The 8221-nt window shown below is 56.8% G+C and overlaps 1 non-coding gene across 1 annotated transcript; it reads left to right on the forward strand.

The window, feature by feature from the left end:
* Positions 1–3116: 3116 nt before the first annotated feature.
* On the forward strand, positions 3117–3304 carry LOC113409049. The gene has a single exon (XR_003370431.1). It is a non-coding gene; the product is annotated as a U2 spliceosomal RNA (small nuclear RNA).
* The last annotated feature ends 4917 nt before the right edge of the window (positions 3305–8221 follow it).

The raw sequence follows: 8221 nt of genomic DNA on the forward strand, positions 1-8221 counted from the left end.
ACGGAATTCGACCCGCTCATCGGCAGACTCACCCGCGAGCTGTCCGTAGAGATTGCCTTCAGGAGGACACCGGACCAGACACCCCCAGGCGGCCCGTCCCGCACCATGACACCAACACTAGGGGAATGAGAAGGAGGAACACCGGCCACCGCTACGACCCGGCAGCGGCTTCAAGGATCCAGAAGCTGTACCGGACGAACCGCCTCAAGGCTGTAAGAGAGGTCCTCGACGGGCCCCCGTCCTACTGCACGATCCCGCCCGAGCGCCTCCACAACTACTTCCACGGAGAGTTCGACGGCGTGCCCTGGAACGACGCGCCGCGCCCGGAGTGCCTCCGCCCCCTGCCCCGCATTACCGATGCCGACGACCTGGAGGCCGACTTCACCCCCAAAGAGGTGATGGCCAGGCTCTCCAGAACGAAGAACACTGCACCTGGAAAAGACGGCATCCCCTACAGCCTCCTAAAGAAGCGAGACCCCGGCTGCCTCGTGCTCTCCAGCATCTTCAACCTGTGCAAGCGATTCGGCCGATCTCCCACCTCCTGGAAGAAGGCCATGACCGTCTGGATCCACAAGAAGGGCGAGCGAGACGACCCCAGCTACTGGAGACCCATCTCCCTCTGCTCCACCATGTACAAACTGTACGCCAGCTGCCTGGCAGCCAGGATCACGGAGTGGGCGGCGACCGGGGGAGCCATCAGCCCCGCCCAGAAGGGCTTCATGCCATCAGAGGGGTGCTACGAGCACAACTTCCTGCTCCAGACCGTCATCCAGACAGCCAGGAGAACGTGGAAGCAGTGCGCGATAGCGTGGCTCGACCTGGCCAACGCCTTCGGGTCCGTCCCCCACCACCACATCTTCGGCATCCAACTCCTGGAGTGTGTCAGAGACCTTTCTCCACCTGATCCGGGAACTGTAAGAGGGCTGCAGCACCACCATCCGCTCGGTAGAAGGGGAGACCACCGAGATACCGATCCGCAGCGGCGTGAAGCGGGGCTGCCCCCTCAGCCCCATCGTCTTCAACCTCGCCATGGAGCCGCTCCTGCGGGTGATCTCCGACGGCGCTGACGGCTTCGACCTGCACGGCAAGAGGGTGAGCGTCTTGGCCTACGCGGACGACCTGGTCCTGATCGCGGACGGCCCCAAGAGGCTCCAGGGCACGCTCGACACCATCGGGAGAGCCGCGGACTGGACGGGACTCCGCTTCAATGCCAAGAAGTACGTGTCCCTCCACGTTGACGGGAGCAAGAGGGACTCGGTACTGACGACGGAGTTCCTCATCCAGGGCGAGTCCGTCGTTCCCCTGGCGGAGGGGCAGGCGTACCAGCACCTCGGCACGCCGACGGGCTTCCGCGTCCGGCAGACCCCCGAGGACACCATCCGGGAGATCCTGCAGGAGGCCGCCAAGATCGACGTATCCCTGCTGGCGCCGTGGCAGAAAATCAACGCCCTCAACACCTTCCTGATCCCCCGCATCGCCTTCGTCCTGAGAGGATCCGCCGTGGCAAAGGTGCCCCTCAACAAGGCAGACAACACCATCCGGCACCTGATCAAGAAATGGCTGTCCCTGCCCCAGAGAGCCAGTAACGAGCTCGTATACATCGCGCACAGGCACGGTGGCGCCAACGTCTCCCGCATGGGAGACCTGTGCGACATCGCGGTCATCATGCACGCCTTCCGCCTCCTGACGTGCCCGGACGCCAAGGTGAGGAACGTCGCGACGACCGCCCTGCGCGCCGTCATCGGAAAGCGAATCGGAAGACCTCCCTCCAACAGGGACGTGGCCACCTTCCTGAGCAGCTCCCTAGACGGCGAGTTCGCCCGGGACGGGGGTGACATCGCCTCGCTGTGGTCCCGCGCCCGCAATGCCACGCGCCGACTGGGGAAGTGGCTGGGCTGCTGCTGGGTTTGGAGCGAGGAACGACAGGAGCTGGGAGTCCTGGTGCCGTGGATCGGGACAGAGGACAACACCATCGTCACCCCCGGAGCCAGAGGCGTGCTGGAGAGATCCCTGAAGGCCACCATCCACGCGCTCTATGTGGACACCCTGAAGAAACAACTGGACCAGGGTAAAGGCCTTTGAGGTGACCAGCAAGTAGGACTCCAGCAACCACTTCCTCCCCACAGGCATCTTCACCCGGTTCGCCGACTGGCGGTTCATACACCGCGCCCGGCTGAATTGCGTCCCCCTCAACGGAGCTGTCCACCACGGGAACCGGGACAAGCGCTGCAGGAAGTGCGGGTACGTCTCCGAAACTGCCCCACGTCCTATGCAGCTGCAAGCCCCATGCCAGAGCCTGGCAGCTGCGCCACAACGCTGTCCAGGACCGGCTAGTGAAGGCCATCGACCCGCACCTGGGAGAGGTCACAGTCAACCGCACCGTCCCCAGCACCGACAGCCTGCTGCGCCCAGACATCATCGTCACGGACGAGGTTGGAAAAAAGATCATCCTGGTCGATGTAATGATTCCGTTCGAGAACAGGACCCCGGCCTTCTGTAAAGCCCGAGCCCGCAAGCTCGAAAAGCATGCTCCCCGGCTGACACCCTGCGGACAAAGGGCTACGAGGTGCATACCGACGCTCTGCTCGTTGGGGCCCTGGGTGCCTGGGACCCCTGCAATGAACGCATGCTGAGGACCTGTGGGGTGGGCCGTCACTACGCACGGCTCATGAGACGCCTAATGGTCTCGGACACTATTCGTTGGTCTCGGGACATCTACACAGAGCACATCACCGGCCACCGCCAATACCGAGAGTGAGCCGGGGAGACCTCGTGCACCCACAAGGGGGAAGAGACCTATAAACTCCCCCTGCTGGACCTTATCCCCTGAGCCCCGAACCCACCGAACCAAACTGAATCCCACCACGTGAGGGTCACCCCATCCCCATTACCCAGCCCGCTTAATTATAGCCATGACTGTCTGTACTTTCTGTATGAGTGATGGACCCTCACCGCTTGCCGGCTGTATCTTCATCTCGCCCACTGTTTACCCCCGCATTGGGAACATTACAGACTGTATATATTGTGTGCTGCCCAACCCCAAAATACTAGCATCCCCCTATACTCTGTATGTTACCCCCAATGACCAATAACTGACTTCTCAAACTCTATGTATCATCTATTTTTAATCATTATCTAATAAACTTTTAAATCTGTTCTTATCAGTTTAATATCTGATACGCCCTCTATCTGAGGACTATATATTAAATGGATTTTTGGAACAGGGAGATGGAATAGGAGCTTGCTCCATCCACTCCACGCATCGACCTGGTATTGCAGTACCTCCAGGAACGGTGCACCTCCCCTCGGGGAGACTATTGTGGTGAAAAAATAGAATCTGTTGAATGTGTTACACCAATACTGACTTAGACTCTAAATATATTCTAGGAGTGGCATACCAGAGGTCACTTATTCACTGACGCTTGTATGCATCTTGTGAACCTTGTAACCAATATCTGTAATCTCTCAGAACTCAAGCCTGACCCCAGATGTCTAGTACCTTCCTTCTTAACTTGTGTAAACTTGATTTCAATGCCCCTCTGCCATGTACATTGGCCAAACCGGACAGTCTCTACGCAAAGGAAAAAATGGACACAAATCAGACATCAAGAATTGTAACATTCAAAAACCAGTAGGAGAACACTTCAATCTCCCTGGACACTCAAACAGACTTAAAAGTGGCCATTCTTCAACCAACAAACCCTTCACAAACAGACTTCAATGAGAAACTGCAGAACTGGAATTAATTTGCAAACTTGACACCATCATATTAGGCCTGAATAAAGACTGGGAGTGGCTGGGTCACTCCAAAAAGTAATTTTCCCTCTGTTGATACTCACCCCTTTGTGTCGTTAGCACTGACCCCCAACTTGGTAAGGCAACCCCGTCTTTTCATGTGCTGTCTTTTTCACTCCAGGCATCTGATGAAGTGATAATACTTGTATTAAACAACAGTGTGAATTAGATAGACTTGGTTATATTCCTCTCCCCACCCAGCATATGTTCCATGGATCTTGATTTGGGAGATCATGTGAAGGCACTAGGTGTCCTTCTGCTCCCAGAGGTCCCCATCCTGTTCCCCCCCCCCCCAAACCTACTGTAAATTCTAAATCATTATACTTTACTTCTCATTTTTAGGATGTGGCTTGGGATAGGCCACTTAATGGGGGTGGGTGCTTGCAGAGTGAAGATTAAGCTCATTCACAGGAGCTTTGTGATGGCGTGTACATTATCTAGTGTTTGTGGCAGGCTTTACCACTGAAGTGCTCCTCATTACTCGGCTATTAAACTCTGTTTTTGTGGGGGATCGATTTACCCGTCAGGCACTCAGCGAGAGAGTTGCTTCTCCCGCCCTTGCAGTTATTTATTTTTTCCACCAAGCTTTGAAATCGGAACCAGCAGGTGGCACCACAGCTCCACAGCCAACCCTGGAGAGAGGAAACTGAAGTCCTGCTCTGCAGACGGAGCAGAGCAGGCTGTTGGGACCCACAGGACGTGCAGTCGACGGGCTTGTCTGACTGGCATCATAGCTATAAGCATAGTGCCTATTCCAGCATAACTCCCCCACGGAGACGCTATTCCAAATAGAAGCAACTTGGTTCCCCCAAGTTACTACTCTGCTTTGATGAAAATCATCATCTTCCATCTCAGGTTTTCCATGTACTGCCCATGGATGGTATCCTCCAGGGTCCTCTCCAGCATAGTTCTCGCTCTCAGAGTGATGATGCCGTCTCTTCCAAACACGGCTCCCCTGGGTACCTGGCGACATCTTGGCTGGAAGGGGCCACGGCGATTCGCTTCCTGATGATGTCACGCACCGCACTCGCCACAAAGTTCCTCACCGTAGCACCCAGGCACATCGAAAGATGGAACGTGCAAATGATCGCCACAGCGTCAGACAGATCACCCCCTTCGAGGGATGTTGCTGCCTCCCTGCCTATGCGAGATGTACACCAGCTCGTTACTGGCCCTCCGGGGAGGTACATCCTCTTCTTTGCCAGCTGTCTTATGGAGCTGTCTGCCTTGTTGAGTGGTACCTTCGCCACAGCAGTTAGCATCAGGTAACCAGGATCTGTGTTTTTTCCAGGAGTCGTTGTACCAAATGCCTTCCTTTCCTGGGGCTATATTTTGTGTCTTTAGGAGTCTGTTACTATTTCCTGTAGCGTAAAGTGTTCTTCCAGACCCTCTTCATGGCTGAGCTGGGGAAAAATGCATCCCAAACGCTGTGTATCATTCTGGACTACACGGTCAAACACAGCCATGGAGTAGGAGAAGAGTCTCTCGGGTGGGATGGCACAGTAGGATGAGGGCCCATCGAGGATCTTCCTCATAGCCTTAGGACAGTTTGACCATTATTGCTTCTGGATCCTGGAATCTGCTGCCGGAACTTGGGTGTTTCCTCTCCCGGCTTCCCGGCTGTAGTTATAGCTAGACGCAGGGGTTCTGTGAGAAGTCGCCGTGTTCCCCGGATTCCCATTCTTCCCTCATGGCATTTCTGCAGACAGGTCTTCAGTGAGCCTGTCTACAAGGCAGTCAAAGTCATTGAAGGAATCTGTCGCCCATCCCACTCAACTCCCTCAGAACTACAATAGGAAGCGACGGTCCAACAACTTACTGCATGGCTTGCCATGTTGTAGCAGTCTGCCACCCGCCCATAGGCCAGGTAATCATCCATGCTGCATTCGGTGCAATAAACTGGATAGGCCCCAATCTGTTGCTGGACTTCTGCCTGCAGTCTCTTTTTACTCCTGCAGCTCTTTTCTTTCTTGTTGTTTTGTTTTTAATCAGGGTTTTTTTTTATTGCCTTAAGTTTAAAGAACGTTAATGAAGTTTATCTACCCACTCACTCCCCCCTCTAATCTCCCTCAAAACTTTCCTGATCCCTAGCTCCTCTGGTGGCTTAGGAGCAGGCTTTTAAAAACTTGGTTCTCCCTGAGTAGCCCTAGCCCCTGGTTATGTAGTTCATAACAGTTTAATCATCATTAAAAGTGTGAAGATACCAACGATAGACACATTCTGTAACTAGAATGTGAAAAGTATATAAAGATTCTGAAAATAGCCTCCCCCCCCCAAAACTAGCACAGTGCCCCCTCCCCAAACACACACCTCTTCAAAAGCACCCACTGGCAAAGACAAGAGTCAGCGCCTGTGCTACAGCCAACAAGTTCACCCCAAGGGTCATGTAGTCGCTCCTCCTTCACCTGGAGAACTGCCTCCCAAACTCAGGTTAGCTCAGGGGTCTCACACTCAAATGGCTATGGGGGCCGCATGAGGACTAGTACATTGGCCCGAGGGCCGCATTACTGAGACCTCCCAACCCCACCCCTGCCGCCCTCAGCCCCGCCCCCACTCCACCCCTTCCATGAGGCCCAACCCCTGCCCTGCCTCTTCCCACCCCTTCCCTGCCCCCATTCCAACCCCTTCCCGGAAATCCCCACCCCAACTCTGCCCCCAGGGGGTGCAGGAGAGGTGTGGGGTGCAGCAGGGGGTCGGGGTGCAGGAGGGGTGCCGCATGGGGCTCAGGGCAGTGGGTTGGGATGCAGGAGGGGCGTGTGATGAGGCGGGGGTTCAGGGCAGGGGGTCAGGGTGCAGGAGGGGTACAGGATACAGCAGGGGGTCAGGGTGTAGGAGGGGTGCGACATGGGGCTCAGGGCAGTGGGTTAGGATGCAGGAGGGGTGCGGGGTTCAGGGCAGGGTGTTCAGGGCAGGGGGTTGGGGTGCAGGGTGCGGCAGGGTGTTCAGGCAGGGGGTCGGGGTGCAGGAGGGGTGTGGGGTGAGGCAATGGGTTCAGGGCAGGGAGTCAGGGTGCGGCAGGGGGTTCGGCTGCAGGAGGGGTTTGGGGGCAGGATCTGGCCCAGCACCTACCGGGAGGCAGGGCAGGCTCCCTGCCTACCTGTCTGTCTGCCCTGCCCCGCACTGCACCGGGATGAGGCTGGAACGGGTGAAGAGGGGTGGAGGGGCTGTGTGTTAACGTTGCTTCAGGCAGCGCCTCCAGCAGCTCCCATTGGCCGCGGTTCCCCGTTCCTGGCCAATGGGAGCTGCTGGGGGCGCTGCCTCAAACAACAGCAACGCACAGCCCCTCTGCCCCCACCCCTTACGTTCTAGCCTCTTCCCGGAGCCCTGAACCCACCGAACCTAACTGAACCCCACCACGTGAGGGTCACCCCATCCCCATTACCCAGCCCGCTTACTTATACCCATGACTGTCTGTACGAGTGATGGACCCTCACCGCTTGTCGGCTGTATCTTGATCCCACCCGCCATTTACCCCCCCATTGGGGACACTGCAGTCTGTATATATTATGTGTGCTGCCCAACACAAAAATACTAGCATCCCCCTATACTCTGTATGTTACCCCCCAATGACCAATAACTGACTTTTCAAACTCTATGTATCATCTATTTTTAATCATTATCTAAAACTTTTAAATCTGTTCTTATCAGTTTAATCATCTTTTTTTATTTGATAAACTGCTACACTGATGCAATATATCTGCTGCTCTAAAAAAAGAGCTAATGGGATGCATCCCGCTGCCCCTAAAACACAGCCCAAAACGCTGGCCACTGCCCCAGCGCGTCACAGGCTCCCGGCAGTTGCCCCCGGTTCTCCCCTGAGTGCTCCTCAGACCGCTCCCCAAAAAAGACCCTCGGGGTCTCAGAGCCACGGCGGACCAGCAGCTGCAGAGGAAAGAGCAAGAGCGGGAAGGACCCCCCTCGAGATGCTGCCACAGAAAACTCCCACATCCCGAGACCAGCCTGCCGGGACATCACGGAGAGGAGGAACATCCACCCCGCACTCCTGCCCCCAGGGAAGCCTCATGCCGATGACCAGCAGCAGGGAGCCTGCCCCACCACGCGCCTACCGCAGGGAGCATCGCGGACCGATCGCCTGCAGCTGCGGTCGCTGACAGACTGCCCCCCCGCGCCCCTGCTGCCGGAGAACCCTGCTACCGCCCAGCTGCTGCTCCCCCCGCCGGGGGACTGCCTCCTTGGGTCCCAGCCGCCTGGGAGACCAGCCATCGCCCAACTGCTGCTCCTGATGCCAGGTAAGTGCCCCACTGAGCCCCAGCACCTACCCACACGAGGGGGCTCTCCCACAGCCCCCCCACCGCCCACACCACCGGGGGACTCCTGCCCCGTGCCCCGGCTGCTGCTGCCTGTGCGGCCCGGGGAACCCCCCCACATGCTCCAGCCACTGCTAGCCGAGCCGCCCAGGGATCCC

Source organism: Terrapene carolina, unplaced genomic scaffold, assembly GCF_002925995.2.
Source record: "Terrapene carolina triunguis isolate 2854851 unplaced genomic scaffold, T_m_triunguis-2.0 Scaffold28765, whole genome shotgun sequence".
NCBI lineage: Eukaryota > Metazoa > Chordata > Testudines > Emydidae > Terrapene > Terrapene triunguis.